The sequence below is a fragment of the Nylanderia fulva genome, unplaced genomic scaffold (genome assembly GCF_048542155.1).
Source record: "Nylanderia fulva isolate GAGA-0341 unplaced genomic scaffold, ASM4854215v1 Scaffold7, whole genome shotgun sequence".
NCBI classification, from domain to species: Eukaryota; Metazoa; Arthropoda; class Insecta; order Hymenoptera; family Formicidae; genus Nylanderia; species Nylanderia fulva.
The window spans coordinates 2,704,074-2,720,967 of record NW_028190807.1 but is presented as its reverse complement, the minus strand read 5'-3'; the positions used below and the strand labels follow the sequence as shown (position 1 = coordinate 2,720,967).

At 39.6% G+C, this 16,894-nt stretch overlaps 1 long non-coding RNA gene across 1 annotated transcript in view; it reads left to right on the top strand.

Annotated features, from left to right (window-relative positions):
- The window catches only part of LOC146720398 (uncharacterized), a 37,429-nt gene extending 20,906 nt beyond the window's left edge, over positions 1 to 16,523 (top strand). Inside the window, exon 4 of the long non-coding RNA XR_014926088.1 lies at positions 16,402 to 16,523. This is a non-coding gene — a long non-coding RNA (uncharacterized LOC146720398). The remainder of the gene's footprint in view (positions 1 to 16,401) is intronic.
- Positions 16,524 to 16,894: the final 371 nt, after the last annotated feature.

Below are 16,894 nucleotides of genomic sequence, written 5' to 3'. Positions count from 1 at the left end.
TTTCACTTGTTGAAATTTTTATTTTTCTACAATCTTCCAAATATTTTTCTCGATACTTGTTTTTCGTACGTTTGTAAAAAAAAAAAAAAGAAAAAAAGAAAAAAAAGAAAATTACGAAATAACAAAAACACGGCAGATGGTCCGGAAACATCAATAAATACGATGTTTTTCCGAAAGAGTCACCATTTCGGCTTCGAATTGCTTACGTTAAAGCGAAAGATCCTCAAAGCGTTACTTCCTTTTATCGGAATTCGATATTCGCTTTCGTCCTGGGAAAGGCTACTTTGATGGCTCTCGTGGATCTTCTTTCTTCGGCAAAATCTGGCTCCGGGGTAGGTTAGATAGACGCGCTACCGGATGACCTTCGGGGAAAATATCATATTCCTTGCTCGTTGTTAATACTGACTCGCTTTGCGGTTTCTTTGAAGCGCCGTTATCCGGAAATCGTTTGCTTACCCCCGATGTATGTTGATAGAAGTATCCATAAATATCGCGAAAAATGGAAACCATCAACTTTCATCTATGAGAAACCACAAAGTTCTTTCAAAGGTTCTTTCATAAGCTACATTATTTCAAGAAAATTTCTTCCAGTCGTTGAACTTATCGTGATCTCGAACGGTTCTTTCTTTTACATTATCTATGTGCGCAATACAAAGTTACTATTATACATGAATGAACGTTTCAATATTGATGAGTTCTTGAATATCTGTCAACATTGTCGAACGATACACTTTATGTACACGCAATACGTACGACAGAAAATGTCGCGATAAATTAAAAAAGTTATATAATGTGTATCACAATTTTTACACGTTCTCTTTTATACTATACCTATGTACTGAAAATAAATACATTGTTAGAAATATTTTTTATACTAGTTCTACACTATATTGCTTCGAGCAATAAAGGGTACGTTCGATACCGTACTATGCACAATTTATTAAAGTCTAAATTAACTAGCTAGAACGCACATAGTTAACAAAATTCATAACGCTTTTGCGAGAACACGTATTCGAAAATCACTATGATTTTATTGGCGCGCTAAAGTCGGCGCTGTGAAGTCGATAATTGGAAATTGTCGTGCCGTTATAGTTACTGAGTACTTAACTTCGGACTCCAATATAACAGCGCAATTTACGCTCCAGGAATACGATAAATTTTCTATCAAAATTTTAAATATTAATAAATATATTTTGTTTTATCTAACCCAAGAGTTGGATATATTGAAATTATACTTAAAGTCTCGGTGGTTTAACACTTATTCCCCGACACTGGAGTGCAAATGGAGTGAATAAATAGGATTGTGGAATTAAAGATTATCAAAGAGGGTGGTGGAGATATCCCGTTAAGGAAGATCGACTGTTAAGGAACATTTCAAGGATTCTCGTCTCGATAAGCCCCGCACCGATCTTCGAGCTTCTTAGAGGCGTCCTGGAATTATTTAGTGGTGCGTAAGCCGCTCCAGGGTTGCCTCCAGACTAAGGTTAATGGCTTCGATTCCCAGTAGTACGCTCGCCAAACCCTCGGAGTTAACGATATCTTATCGACTGTTAACTGTGAGTATACAATTATAGAATCGAGATATAAATCGATATATGTGCATTGGATATATCCATATATATTTCTGTTTCGTTTAAAGGAAATCATTATGAAAGTGAAAGATTTCAATGTACAGAAAATATCGCATCGCGTGCGATATTAGAAAATCGTTCGCGCAAATTTTACATTTTACATACCACTATGACGATGTTCGATCAGCGAGTATTGGTAACAATACAACATGTTATAGCGTATATGAGGATACATCGCGTCGGGAATAGTTCTGCAGTGGATATGAAACTTCCTGGTAGTGCAATTTTCCTGCATTGAATTTGCTTTTCCGGCTCGAAATCGCCTGACAGTCAAGAGCGCAAAATTTTCGATATCGAAAGGAAGGGAAAGGGGACCGTAAAAAGGAGAGAAATCGACAGAAGCTCACGAGCGGCATTACGTTTATTTATTGATCGCATTTGCCTTCCAGCCAACTGAATCCTGGAAGAATTAATCCCGCTTTTCTCGGCCGAAGTACAACATATTCGCGATTCGACGAAATAAACTGCTACTCATATTCTGTATTGTATTCCAGTGCAATTGCTATTTCGAGATAAAATTGAACAATGCGAGTTGATAAAACTCCGTAAAGCCTCAATGAATTGCAGTTACATTTCGTCGTTTTAACAAACGAATTTTTTTTCCTATTGAGTTAATACTTAATTGTTATACGTAAGCGGATTTTATTAGTGAATATATTCGTAACTTGATAAAAATGAGAGAATTTGTTATTTTATTCGGCTATTTTAAGTGCAAACTCAACATGATCAAAATGACATAGGTCAATTGTCGCACTTTGATTAAATCTTGGCGAGTTTAAACGCGAGAGACTTTCTCACAAGCTAACGTATCTTGTCGTGTTGGCAATTTTATTTTGGGATGAACTCGGCAAAACTAGTGGAAGTGCTACAGGGCCACAGATAGGAAGTCGCTCGGTCAAAGGTGACAGAGAAGAACGGAAGCGGTTGGAAGAGGCATTATATTATGTGCCACGGGGGCTAAATTGAATTCTCGCGCCGCCGCTTTCCGGAAATAATATTATGTTTTATGTCCCCGACACCCGCGCGCGGAGAGCCTTATTGGAATCCCTTAATAGGAATTTTTCACATTTTCCGCCAGCTCCCGGCGAATAAGATCAGCGAGAGGTGGCAGCATCCATTGGCACAGATTCCGATCTGCCGGGGATGGAAAATGGCGGAGGCAAGCCAGGGAACCGCCGAGGTTCTCTCTCTCTCACTCTCTCTCTCTCTCTTTCTCTCCTCCCGTTCAAGCCGGGGGAGGTTGAAAGGACGCGCGGGGTGAGAGGTGATGGTGATGGTGGTGATGGTGGTGATGGTGGCGATGGTGCGATAGAGTTCACCGGAGTTCTGCCCCTGTTTGCTTTTGCTATTCGCTTTCCTGCTACGATGGTGGGTGCGAGGAAAAGTCCGACACTGGCTGGTACCATCAGCGCGTCTACCGCCGACCAATATCAACCACTAACGTTGCCTTCATCTTTCGCCGATAAAAAGTTCAGATTCTCCCGGGATAGCGCGGCGCACGCGACGCTTTCGATAATCTTTAAAATGATGTTAATCAAAGAATATTTCTACCGATGCGATCATTTATATTCGAATCGAATGCTAGAGAAAGACTCGACTGATTTGTCTCATCGTCGCTCGATTTTCTCTTTAAGTTAAATTTATATATCTCTCTCTCATATATATATATATATATATATATGTATTCGTATGAATTTACTTAATAAAAATATATCAAAAATATTCAAACGATCGATTAGAGCGCATAATCCGTTGCAAAAAAATCTGAAAAATTTACTTAACCAGAACCGTCAAAGCAATCCACATTGAAAAACATTGGGATTTAACAGTTGATCTGTTTTAGCGTTTTTGCTGTCTCACTTTTTCTTTTCTCTGTTTTTTCAAGCTAGGTATGTAGCTCGCTCGCTTTCGAACGGCGATACAATTCATTCGCGGTTTCCGTGATCGGTAACTAAAGAATCTATTTGTTTGATGCGGCGCGCATACTAGTTTCAGTTTAGTCGCGTGTGTCTAGTGTTCTCGCACTAGATTAAACGCGCTACAATCTATAGTAAACAAATGCGAACGTAATAAAGTTGGCAAATGTTTTTCCTACCCCTACGGGTTGTATCAGGAGATACAGCCTTTTTTTAATTGCAACGTGAATTTTTTAAAACCGAGCACCAACTTTAAATATTCATATCTCGTCCCGAAGCGGCAATCCATTTCGCGGGGCGCAAACTGCCGGATATTTCTCCTCGTTATTGCGTACCCGCGGTATTCACGTGATGGCGTAAGCGTTGATTTACAGATAATTTATTGACGCTCGCTCTATCGAGTTCCACATATATATTTAGCATAAAATATATTTGTCATACGACTCTCTCCTCCCTGCATAATTCCTAACGGAGATAAATAATTTTTGCAAACTTTTATTTCTTCCGATTAGGATAATTAAAATGCGGTATCATACTGTTTTAGGACGTTGTCATAATTCTTAATTACCATACAATATATTCTCTGCATAATGATGAACTCGTACATTTTCCCCTCTTTCGTGGGATATTTAAAATTAAGTAATATTTATAAATTAAAAATATTTTTGCGCGTAAAAGACTCTCTCCGAATATGTACAAAACTTATCTGTAACCTGGGTCAAGACAGTTTTATCGTCGTCGCGGAATATATGGTATGACTCGGGCGCGCAGGTCTCAGAATCGATTTACCGCGCTCGTGCTTTACACGCAAACAATTTAGTCTCGCGGTGTATACAATGGATTTTTTGAACGGTTCGTACGACGCGATTTTTAAAAATTATCATCGCATTTTCCCGACTCTTTTTCTCTCATCCGCATTCGTTTAACGTTAACTCGCCAAGATGTATTAGCATAAACACGTTTGAATAAAATAAGTACAGACATCTTCCTCTTTGAGTGATATTCCCGAGAGAAATGTGTCTTTGGTGCGAAACGCTCCTATTTTCACGAGCTCATCTACGATGAACATTTAATGTTTTCTCTTTCAGCAAATAATGGAGCGAAGCGGAAGATATTATTACCAATAATAGCTGATTTAATTTTCAGAGCTCTCTAAATCGTATATTTTATGATTATATTACGTTGAAGTATACTTCCTACTTGACAGGGTATCGATATCTTTCCGCGAGAAGATAGTAGCTTAAGTCGAACGACGTAATGGCAGGATTCGATCGGTTTTTACCTCGTAAAAGTTCCATTCGCGGAGGACTACCTACGCGATTGCGTGCTAAGGTTTCGTAAGGTGAGCTCGTTGTAGTGGAACTTATCGAACTATCGACTCGCTTCTGAAGCATTCGCCCTCGCTTTCATTGGCCCAGATAAAAAAGCTCGAAGCTTATTTGTCGGCGAATCGTTCCTTCCGAGAGAGCACGGCATTTATCGCGCCGAGATATATGGAAATTGCGCGCAAAGATAACGATTCTCTTTTCTCTTCCTCTGGAAGTGCCGGCTCCTAACGAGCCGAGAGATCTTCGGGAGATCGTAGATATCTTGACGTATCTGGCGATTAATGAGGATTCGCGTATATAGGCCAGGCGATATTTTCATTCGTTCATTCGATTCGAACAGTTGCAGTCTCGTACACCAGGAGAATTTCTGAGTTTTCAGTTTCCGAGTTTCTCGCTAGGAAATTTGACGTATTCAAATTTTCTTTGCTCGGAGTAATTTACCCTGTTTAACATTTGCTTCCTCCCTCTCTCTCTCTCTCTCTCTTTTCTCACTCACTCATTCTCGTTTACGCGTTTCAGATTCCGATCAGTTAGATCGAGCGCGATTGAATGAAAACAGCCCTTGCGCGTTTGTCGAGTTTATTTACGCATCATTCTGTATAACTTTCAACGGGCGTTTATACGACCAAATGAGAATATTGCTGCGATCTGTGTTGCCGCTTCAATTGCCTCAATGGTGAGAGATATTTTTATTGCATCGTGTTGATAGCTCTGAAGTAAAATGTTCATTAAGCAGAATCAATATTGCTGTCCGTGTGTACAAAATAGATTTACGCGAAAATTTTATTCGGCACGAAGTACACTGTTTCGATATTCTGCGGAGTAAATGGCACTTGGAACATCAACAAAAAACAACATGCTTGCGCGCATTCGAATTTCAACGCTTTTGATAGATAACACAGGAATGCATACTTCTTACAATTTGCACTCCTAATTTCGGTACTATATGTAAAAAAATTTCACGCACACACACAGCGCGCGTTCTACGAAACACGTTTCAGAATTTGTCGATAACTTTCAACAGCTACGCGCTTTTGAAATTTTTATGCACACACGTCGAGCGATAAATAAAAAAATATACTACACGGCGTTTATTACTTTTACGGTTTTATGCATATACTCCAATTCTTATTAACAAAAAATAATATATGCGCATCATATTTGCATTCGTTATGTCATGAGCAACGAAATTTCCATATTTAAGGGAAAGAGGGAGAGACCATGTTTGCATAAAATAAACATAATAACACGCGATCGAACTTTAAAATAAATACATATACAGCAATTATAGAAAAATAAACACGGAGCGACACAATGACAGATATCGGAGAACGGCAATGTCCGCTAAACGACTCGCCACTCGTGAAAATGTTAAAGGTCCTTAACTCTCATCGATTTCGATCGCGAGAACACTCAGTACTTCCGAATTAATTTATCTCTAAATGCTATACCGTGCATTTCCCGATACTCTTCTCCGCTTCCTCGATTCATTACATCTCCGATTGCGACGTTCCACTTCCTTTTTCATCGTTTAACGACACTTAAAGTTCGTAACACGCCGGCAGCTTCGATTCGCGGAGAAACGACTTGGTAATTTCTGCGCGACATTATCGCTTACGTTGCTGGATTCATAAAACTTTAGCGTGCACGATGAACGCGTCAAATAACGGCGTGAAAATGAGTTAAGTCCCGCGGCACGATCGTGTTGCGAGCGAGAAGGTAACGAGAAGCTGCGATATTGTATAAAACTAGGTCGCCATCGACTGCGGTGCAATGCCTTCGTGAAACAAAATCAAACGACGGGAGAGAAGTTCTGTTTTTAAAATTGCAGGCGCGCGATTATTACAGGACATAATAATAATTTACGATTCGTACGTAAAACCGGTCTTTTCGAACATTTCTACAATGTATGTTAAATACAATATATTTTTACAATGTATAGAAAATTAAAAAATATAAACGAGTCTGTAATAATAATTACATATCAGATTTAAAAATAATTTAATATATCGAAAAGGAAAAAGTGATGGATCGTGGAACGAAACATAATATAGATTTAATAAATTTGCCATCGCGTCATTATCTCATGACTGAGATTCTCTGATAGCCACGCAGATACCGACAAATATCGCTTACACTCGATAGAATGTTGTTATTGATGGATACGATGTCAACGCTTTGAATGGCAGACGAGTTTACGTCGTGGAAACAACAAAGCCGAATATCGATTAAACGGTGGCGCGCGCGGAGTCTACGTGCACCGCAATTAGTAGATGCACGGAGAGTTTTAATGGCCCTTTAATAACACGCAACATCAAATTATAAGGGTGGGTCGTAGACCCTCACCTATCCGGGCACCGCGCAAGCCCGGGATCGCCGCGTTTCTCCACGCGAAGCACCCTCTTCAAGTGTATATATATATATATATATATATATATATGTGTGTTGGCTTGGCGCGATTACCGCGTGGCTGCTCTGTAAAGTAATTCCGCCTCCTCTAGCCAAGGTTATAACTTTACCTCTATCCAGGTAAAGAAATACATTAATGCGCCGTCGAAGACTGTACATTATGCGAGGCGGACGGAATTACAATGTACGGGGAGCGATTATCCGCGACGTAAAATCGACGAGCGGCGACGAAAATTTAATAACGTACGTGCGTACGAGCTCTGATTGCGATTGAATTAATTACACGGGGATATTTGTTAATCGATTGTTTTCGAAGTCGCATCGTGGTGTCGCCAATTAATTCGCTATACGCGTATTAAGCGCGATCTCGCGCTTTCATTTATTCGCCTCTGATGTGACTCGGTACATTCATTCCTCAAAATTATCATATTATTGCTCCTATTTTGCGCGACAAAAATGAATTTTCTTCAAAGTAAGCATGCTCTTTCATAAATCTTGCACAAGAGGATTTTTAAGGATCTAAAATTGCTGGCGTGAGCTTGCAATTCGCTTGTACAAAAGTTCGACACTTTTGAAATCGATACTTCTCGTCGTTTTATGGGCTCTCTCTCTCGCACTCACTCTTTATCTGGTAATAGTAACGGGGTCAAAGCGATTCCGGAACCGCCTGGAAATCGACTACGACCACCGCGGATCCGGGTTACCGCCGCTCGTTCTCAGATATTGGAAGTTTCACAGTGATCGTTACACCACACGGAATTAATTGGTTTAATTAAGTCACCGAATTGCTCCCGCGCTCACGGATTCTCACCGGATTAATGCGTGATCAGATACGGCGCACTTGTTTGCCGTTGGAATACGGGGAGGGAACGTTTGAGCTGTCATCGATATACGGGAGATCGATAGCCCCGTCGATTACAAGCCGGTGATTTATTTGAGCGATCGCGCGAGCGCTCTTCTATTTATATACGGAGAATGGTATTCTATTATATCTTGGGTTCTGAGATTATGTGGGCGCTGCCGCGGATGCGTAAATAGATTTCTGATTTTGCGAAAGCGCCGCGTAAAAGTTACAAGACTTTTATTAATGCGCGCTAATCGCGTTGATGAATGACATGGGAATTCTTTCCATCCTCCTGGATGGACATTCTTTCGGAGCAACACGTCCGTGACGCTGACGCGCGTATCGTACGCGCCTGAAATTATTGCACGTCGCTTCTGGAGAGACGTAATTGTAAAGAATGACCTCGTTTTTCATTAAACTGCCCATTAGCCCTTCCTGTCCGGCAGGAGACATTAAAACCTTGAAGCGAGAGAGGGTAAAAGGGTTCCTGAAAAACGCCCGTAGGGGACCCTTTCTCTCGTCGGTTCACGTAAGGACGCGGCTATTATTCATTACGGTAAAGGCCGTCGCCGTGTAACCGCTTAATTGTTGTTTTTCTATATATTCTACACCAAATGTGTAAAACTATTGTTTCGCGCCGCGAATCGATACACCGCGGACAAACATTTCCGGTGTATTTCATCCGCCGGAAATATTAATTGTATATCGCACAATCGCGCGACCAAGAATATCTCGCCACCATCTTCGGTGAATATTAATTTACGAGCCCCAAAGGGCCATCCTATCTTAAGTAAAGTTACCGTACGAAGTAGCTAAATAATTGCCGTAACGTTGTTAAGGACTGGGACATTAATTATTACGGTGTAACGTTAATTATATATTTTCAAAATAATTCATCTCTTTTTGAAATATCAAAATTGAAATAAAAATATAAATTCTCGCGCAGCAAAAGCTCCTCATCCGTATTGTTAGAATTTTATTTTAATCGTTGTAATGGCTTTTGCGGGAAAAGATAAATTTCGTTGTGCGAAGAAAGGAAAGAGAAAAATATCATGTTTCCGTTTTGGAAATGAGCTCGTCCGAGTTGACAGACATTTCAGTGTGTGCCATGATACTACACTCGCGGAGACTGTCAACTCTGGGGTTTGTACGTCTGCATTCTACAGTTTTGACGTGTGATACCGTCTCTTCGTGGGTAGAGAAAGAGGAAAGGGATAAAACGAGGAGGGGTTAAGGGAAAAGATAAAAGAAAGAGGGAAAAAATAGAGGACGGCCTAGGTGGCGGGGGACCTAGAAGAAAAGACACGAGGAAGAAGCGTCCCGGGAAATAAGATTCTGACTTTACTTCTTGACGTATCCGTCTTTCTACGGCGGATCTTCCGGGATGCGGGAATAGCAGGTAGCGATGGTAGAGAATGTGAAAAAGGAGCGACTGCTGGAAATATCTTACGGACGGCTGATGCGATACATTGTCTTTGCTTATCTCTTGCGGTGTACCATACACAGATGCGCGCATACACGTCCACGACCACCAACTCGAATCAACATATGCATTACCTACGTGTCTGAAGAGTTCTCCAAGAGAATCGAATGTGTAAGTGTGTGTGTGTGTGTGTGTGCGTGTGTGTGTGTACGATTTCCACTAGCTAGATGCATTCTCTCGATGCAACCGGTCGATCGATCATACCGAATCAGATGCGAGGCGAGAGAATCGACACTACTGTAATTAATAATGTACCATATCCAGCAACAGGGGACAGTGACCGATTGCTCAATAAGAATACTCTTGATGCACATTCCATTAGATTTGTTCAGCGCGATATTTATAAAATAAATTATGTAACGGTCTTCCTTTTGCTCGTCGCTCGAAGAAACAAACATTGTATAATTAGAAAAGTTATAAAGAGATCGCGCGTAAATGTTAAATCGTGAACAAGCGGATTAAAGTAACACGATTTGCACGTTTGCGGGTATTTCTTTCTCTAAAGGTATTCTGTTTTAAGCATGACGTGGTGGATGGCAAAGAAACGCGAGAATTATCGAATTTCGATCACGTTCCTGCACCGTGTACTTTCTGCGGATTCGTGCACAAGTGTCGCGTTCCAGGAGCTTGTATCTCCGCGCGGTATTGCGTCCGCAAATTTTATTTCCCAACTGTACGCGTGTCGTGTGCAGCTCTTGCGGGCATAAAAGGAAAAAAAAAGGACAATTAACAATTGACTCTAATCAAACAGAAAATGCGACAAATAGGGGCGGACGCCCATGTTCTCGTAATTACGACCAACTCCCGCTGCATGTCGCGCGTTCGCCACAGAGTTCTCCAATCAACGAGCGTTAATTAATCGAGCTATCCGCCAGGTGACCTGCGAAAGGCGGGCGTATCCTTTGTCATCCGGCCACGTACGCTCTCCGTTCGCGCTCGGCTCGGATGCGGAACGCGCGTCTATGCACCTGCCCGGGGTTAACCAGGGTTGATGTATTGAAAATAACCCTCGTCCGCTATCTGGACAACTTATCATATCCATCATTCCGCCCTATTTGTACGGCGGACACGTCTCGTGAAAATCGCTCGAGCGCATGCAGACTCTCTTTTTCCGTGTGTGGATTTCAGGTTGTTTCAACAATATTGTTTCGTGGATTCAATAAAATTGACCGGAGATGTAGGATCATATTATACGGGAGTACTTAGCGGATTAAAAATATTTTTAAAAAATATTATGTAGAATATTTTGCGCACTAAAATTGGCAAAACCGGGAAAAGATTATTCTGAATGATGTTAAAATAACGTAGTCTAGAGACTACCAGTAAGTCACTTTAGGATTAAATTCGAGTCGAGCCTCACATGCGAGCGCACATGATAAATGTATATAGCCGGAGGGAGTGCGATTACGGGGAGCTCCGTAAATAATAACGGCGCTTTTTAATTAAATCAACGAAGGAAGCATCTGCGGTAAAACTTAACTTTGAAAAATTCACTTGCTGCACTGATATGGCGCTGCTCACATAAATGAATCTAAAAGCACACCAAAACTTAGCATTGATATTTCTACGTAATAAAATTGGATGTAAATTATTGGAATAAAAAGAATTAAACGGCCTGGTAGATGTACACGTAAGAGAGTTACGTAAAAATTTCCTAGTGGATTGGTCTTATTCATTGTATTTTGTAGACGAGAATGTTTTAATATACGTAAGTTTTAAAATCAAGCAAGCGTGTAATTTTACGCTTATTTACCCGCAAAAATCGAGGGGCCGCATATGTTCGCTTATAAATATTAACAAGAACATCTCATTATTTTACATTTTGAGCCCGTAAGCCATATTTACGGGCGCTGTTCCTTTCCCAGTTTTAAGCATAGAGATCCTGACCAAGCGCCGTCGCGCGTATCGCGAATCCTTCGAAGGGACGTCTTTGTTTCGCTATCAATTCAGGACCATAAATTTAACGCACAATTTTATCCCGCACGGCGGCATATTTCGATTTACTTGCGCATCTGCGCCGGTACCCAGGGCGTCTTTTCATAATTTTCTTACGCGGTATATTTCATTATATAATCCCGGGGTAATGTAATTCATTTACCCAGAATGCACCCGCTTTACTCGGCAAATGAATTGCAGCAACGCTTATTACGCTTCGCGGACGAACTAAATCAGAATGCGGAAAAATTCCCGACGGTTTGTTTCTTCGCCGCGTATAAAGGCGAATTTGCTGATAGACTTGTCGACTCGCGGCCCTCTTACAATCTTTAATTTTTCCGCGCAAAATGAAAATGTAAAAATGTAACGCGATTACTCTCAGAGGGAGACAGTTATCAAACTTCTTTATAATTCTGTCCAGACAAACGGCACTTGCATAATAAAGCTATATACATAAAATGTCAATACATTACAAATTCAATTTATTATGGATAAAATAACCAAAAAGGTTAGCAGATACACTCTGTAAGCGCAGGTATACTGTAATCGACAGGATCTCGAAAGCCCGGCGTGCAAAGCTATTACCCGCGGCTGATGGCTTTCACCATTGCTTTTAAGCCGGAAAAGGTTTTTGCATGTTTAATATAAATAAATAAACGTGATAGGGGACATAAACGCAAAGTGCGTGAGAGCGTTTTGTCATATGCACGTATCATTGCGGATAGACCGAACGTTTTCATTTGTTAAGCATAAATATCTCTACACAGTGGACGTTTTATAAATGCGCGTTCATTATTAATATAATCTGAATGAAATAAAACGTTCATCTACCGAGAATAATTTACAAAAGAGATAAATCGCGTTCCAGAAATATTTTGTTACTACTAACAATTTATCATTGGTACGCTCCAGTGAAGCGCTAATAAATCACACAATTGCTATACCGTTGGCTATAAATATGCATCAATGATATATCCCAAATTCGCAATCCATGAATTCGCAAAATTTAACATTTATATTCGCATGAAAACTTTACAAAAAACTCATTCGCAAGTACTTCACCATAGACGCGCATTCGGAAAATCTCTCTTGACACGACAAATATTTTCAATAAGGAAACTGGAGCGCGAGAGTTTTGCGCACGAATAAGTAATAAACCCGAAAATGGAATTTGAATAGAAACACTCGACCGAAACGAACTTTACCGCGAGATTCGTTTCGATGAAAGCCCAGGTTTATTTCGTATAGTAGACGTACAGTAGAAGTGAGGAGAGTTTCGCAAAGCTGTAAGCTCACACCGAAGAGACGCGAAGAATTGTCTCTTCTCTCTCTCTCTCTCTCTCTCTCTTTCCTTTTACGCCGCACGGATTATTCTACGTAATAATTTCCGAGCCACGGGTAGTCCGCCTACGCGTTATCTTGCGTATCTCTCGTCGCTCGCCCTGGAATTAAGACGGAAAATATAACGAGATGAAGCGGCGGTGGCGGTCGTTCGTGCACAACGAGCGAGGAACAACGACGTACAGATAATCTAAACGCGGGACGATGGAGTGGTGGCAGCCCGGGCTACACCAGTTGTCAGCTTGTGATGGATGGACGCGAAGCACGTACCAGGCGAGAATTCGTCTTCCTTCTTTTTCATTTCGCGTGAACTCCGCCTTATTTTCCGTCGTCGTATTTTCCGCCTTCGTCCGCTCGATATGTCCGCGACCGATATTCCTTTTCTGACAAACCCGCACGATCGGGTACCATACGATCCTCGACGGAGAGAGGATACCATCTCTTGACAGCGCCGTTTTCACGCGTTTCAACCGTATATATTCCATTGCTCGAACTAACTGAAAATAACTTCCCGCGTATTCGTCGCATGTAGATCCGATGATCACGGTTACGTGCGGAACCGTGCAATTTGCGACACGTTCCTTTTGATTAGACAGTCTCTTGGAATTCTGATACTTCTTATTGGACGTGCCGGAACTACGTGGATTACCTCGCCGTCCGAGACGTTCTCTCGCAGAGTTGTCACAGGGCGTACACGTTTCTGTACCCTTCAAGGCATGCGGCATCTTCACGCCCCAATTCTTTCGTCCTCTGGGATTCGAGATGAGCGGGACGAGATAGATAGAAAGGGATTAAAACTTATTTCCGTGATAAAATACATCCGGCGCGCATTTTCCCTCCTTTCTTTTCATTGTGTTACGTAATTAAAACAACACGGAATCTTTCATGTGTATTATTCTTGCATCGAAAAACACATACATTTATTATTATTATTTTTATTTTATAAGATTTGTTATTTTATGAAATAAAACGCTGCGTATGCAGCTCTCGTAATCTAGGTGTGATACTTAAAATGCGCAACTCTGATTAACGTTGCCGGATGAACACGAACGTCTTCCTTTTTAAAATTTGCGTGATTTCTCTAGAAGGCGAGTAATGAAGAGTTTGTAATGGTATATTCATGCCACGTACATGACAAGGAAGAAAGAAATTCTACCTTTCGCGCGATTCTTCACCCGCTACTTACGTTTTATTCCACTCATCCGCTTTTCCACCCTCCGCGGTACTGGCACGTTCTAATTCTCACGTTCCCGACGGTACAGACAGAAAAAGGAAAATATCCTGTGTGAGAGATGTGTAATCCGCTTTTTTCACCCGGCGAGGATAAAATAAAAAAATATAATGCGTTGATGAATTTGAGAAAATTAGCTTTGCGGGTCAGCGGTTGTGAATTGTAACATAGCAGGTGGCTTCAAGATATTATACGAAGAGTCCTCTACGTCTTCCTTTATTCTACATTTCATATATCATATCTTTGCTGACAGTTTATAGACGGACGCAAATGCTATTAATATAATATCATATACCTTTATCATTTATATTCTTTTTAGTACAAAAGATATTAGTTTAGTTATTTATGTGTATGAATATATGCGTACAAGATTCTATAGAAACGAATGTCATGATACACGTAAGATAATATTAAAAACGACAAATTTTACATATCTCTCACATTTTTAGTGAGTTTTATTCACTATATATGAAATGGGTCAAACATTTTTCCACGTATTTATCTTGATCTTTCATTTCTTCGACAAACGCGTAGCCTAAAGAGGTAGCTTTTAAATTATTCATAAAATTCATGGCAATGGAGCAAGTATTTCATAAAGATTCTTCGTTGTATAGTATTACGTCGCTCCTATTCAGCTCATCTTTCCGGTATTCAGCATAGACAATCTCTGTCAAAGCTTTAATTCCTAATGCTTTTACATGGAGAATTTTTTCTTATTTATCATAAAAATCATAATAATTGTAAAACAACGTGGCATTTTAAAGCGCTTTATATTAACATTTTTCTTATCCATCTATGCTCTACCTCTAGATTCATATATTTATGCATATACATATATTGTATGCATCCCTAGAACTTTTATGTTTTTAATTCAATAAACGAGAATCTAAATGGGTGAATGTCAAATATAAATAAAATCGAAACTGCAAATACATCTGCAATTTCACTGGTTATTTTTACATTATTACAGAGTCATATATTATATTAGATATAGCTGAACGATCGGGTAATGAAAACTTATGTAAGATAAAAAACATCAATGGATTGTTTATTAATTGATTAAGGCCATTAATGCATTATTGAGAATAAGCAAAAAAAATAAATTAAGAATATATATAAATCTTTTATATTTACTCATTGGAAAAAAAACATTTGTTGCAAATAGACGAAGACAAACAACTGATTTGTTGTACAAACAAGATGCTTGTTGCATTAAAAAGGAATTCTCCTTTTTAAAGGTAGATTCAACCAGTAATTCTGTTTTGTCCATTTTCGAATAAAATTTTTGTTAATGCAACAAGATTTTTTTTCAGTGCTGGAATAATTGAATCTTTACGAATCTGTATTTTTAAAAGAAATGGTTAGCATATTATAGAATAAAAAATTTTTTGTTACGTGGAATTAAAATAAAAAGGAAAAATTGAAAATTATTAAAATTTTATCATGTAATAAAATATACCTACATGATATTTTGAAGTATGTGGAGAGATGTCTGTTATCACAAATGCGCTCTGAAATATATACACATTTAGAACATTCCTGGTGAGCGATTTTACGTATTTTTTAACAACGGGATTTTATCCGCGCGTCAAACATGCGGTGGAGCATCGTGTGGATTATAATCGCTCTCTGTCAACCATGAGGCGAATATTCACGTTGGTCGGTGAAAAACTAGGAATAAAAATCCGACGAAAAATATTCGCTTAAAATTCGAAGCATACTCGATTATCCACTTCGTTAATTACAAAGTCAAAATTAAATCTATCATTAATCTTTTTACTCTCTCTTTCTCTCTCATATATAATGTTTTAATTCATAAAACGATTAAATTTTCAATCATCATTTGTAATTGTAAATCTTTGTATACGTAATGTAATATGTAGTAATGATAATCATTACCTAGTTTCAACTATTGTAATTTACATTTGTATTTCGCGAGCACGAGAGAGGGGGATAGAGGATAATAACGATAATCACATTTAACACCGAATAATCCATAAATTTGTTATATATTTCATCATTATCTCACACAACCGCATATAATTATAGAACTAATTAATGGTATCTATCAACTGAATATTTCGTTGAACGTAACAAGCATTATGCTGGTATATAGTTCAATAACACGGATATACTTCCACAAGGGAAGTTATTTATGCACATTAAAAAAGAAATGTATTATTCAATGAAAAAATTCAATCAAAATAACCACCACATTTAACGTGTTTTCACAATGCAAGAGAAACAGGCTTAAAAATGTAGCAACGAAATATATGTTCACAGACTAGACCGGAAGAGGGTGCCATGATGCATTTAGACAACGAAGGGACTGGCAGAGGATTTCTATGCGGAGAAATGGGAACGGGGCGACTGCATGTCAGTAAGCGACGTGTTCGCGATCCCCGGCGCGTAGCAATAAATTTTTTTCTAAAAAGCGCTTTTGTTCATCGCCCGAGCGCGCGTATTATGCGCGCGCCAGCGTGTGCGGAAATGCCGAAAAGAAAAAAAAAAAGAAAAAATATAAATCGAGAGAGAGAGGAAAACATTGAATCTCGAGATATAAAATGCGGCGGGACAGTCGACGAATAGGGACGATTACGCGTCGACAAATTGACGATCAGCATACGTTGAATTTCAACTGAATCTCATTATTCTGTAAAAACGAAGTTACGCCGAAGCGACGCGAAATGTTGCCCTAATGGCGTTCGTTTCGAGGATACAAGGGGTATATGATGACGCGAAACGCCGGTGTCAACAACTATAACACGCGTGACGA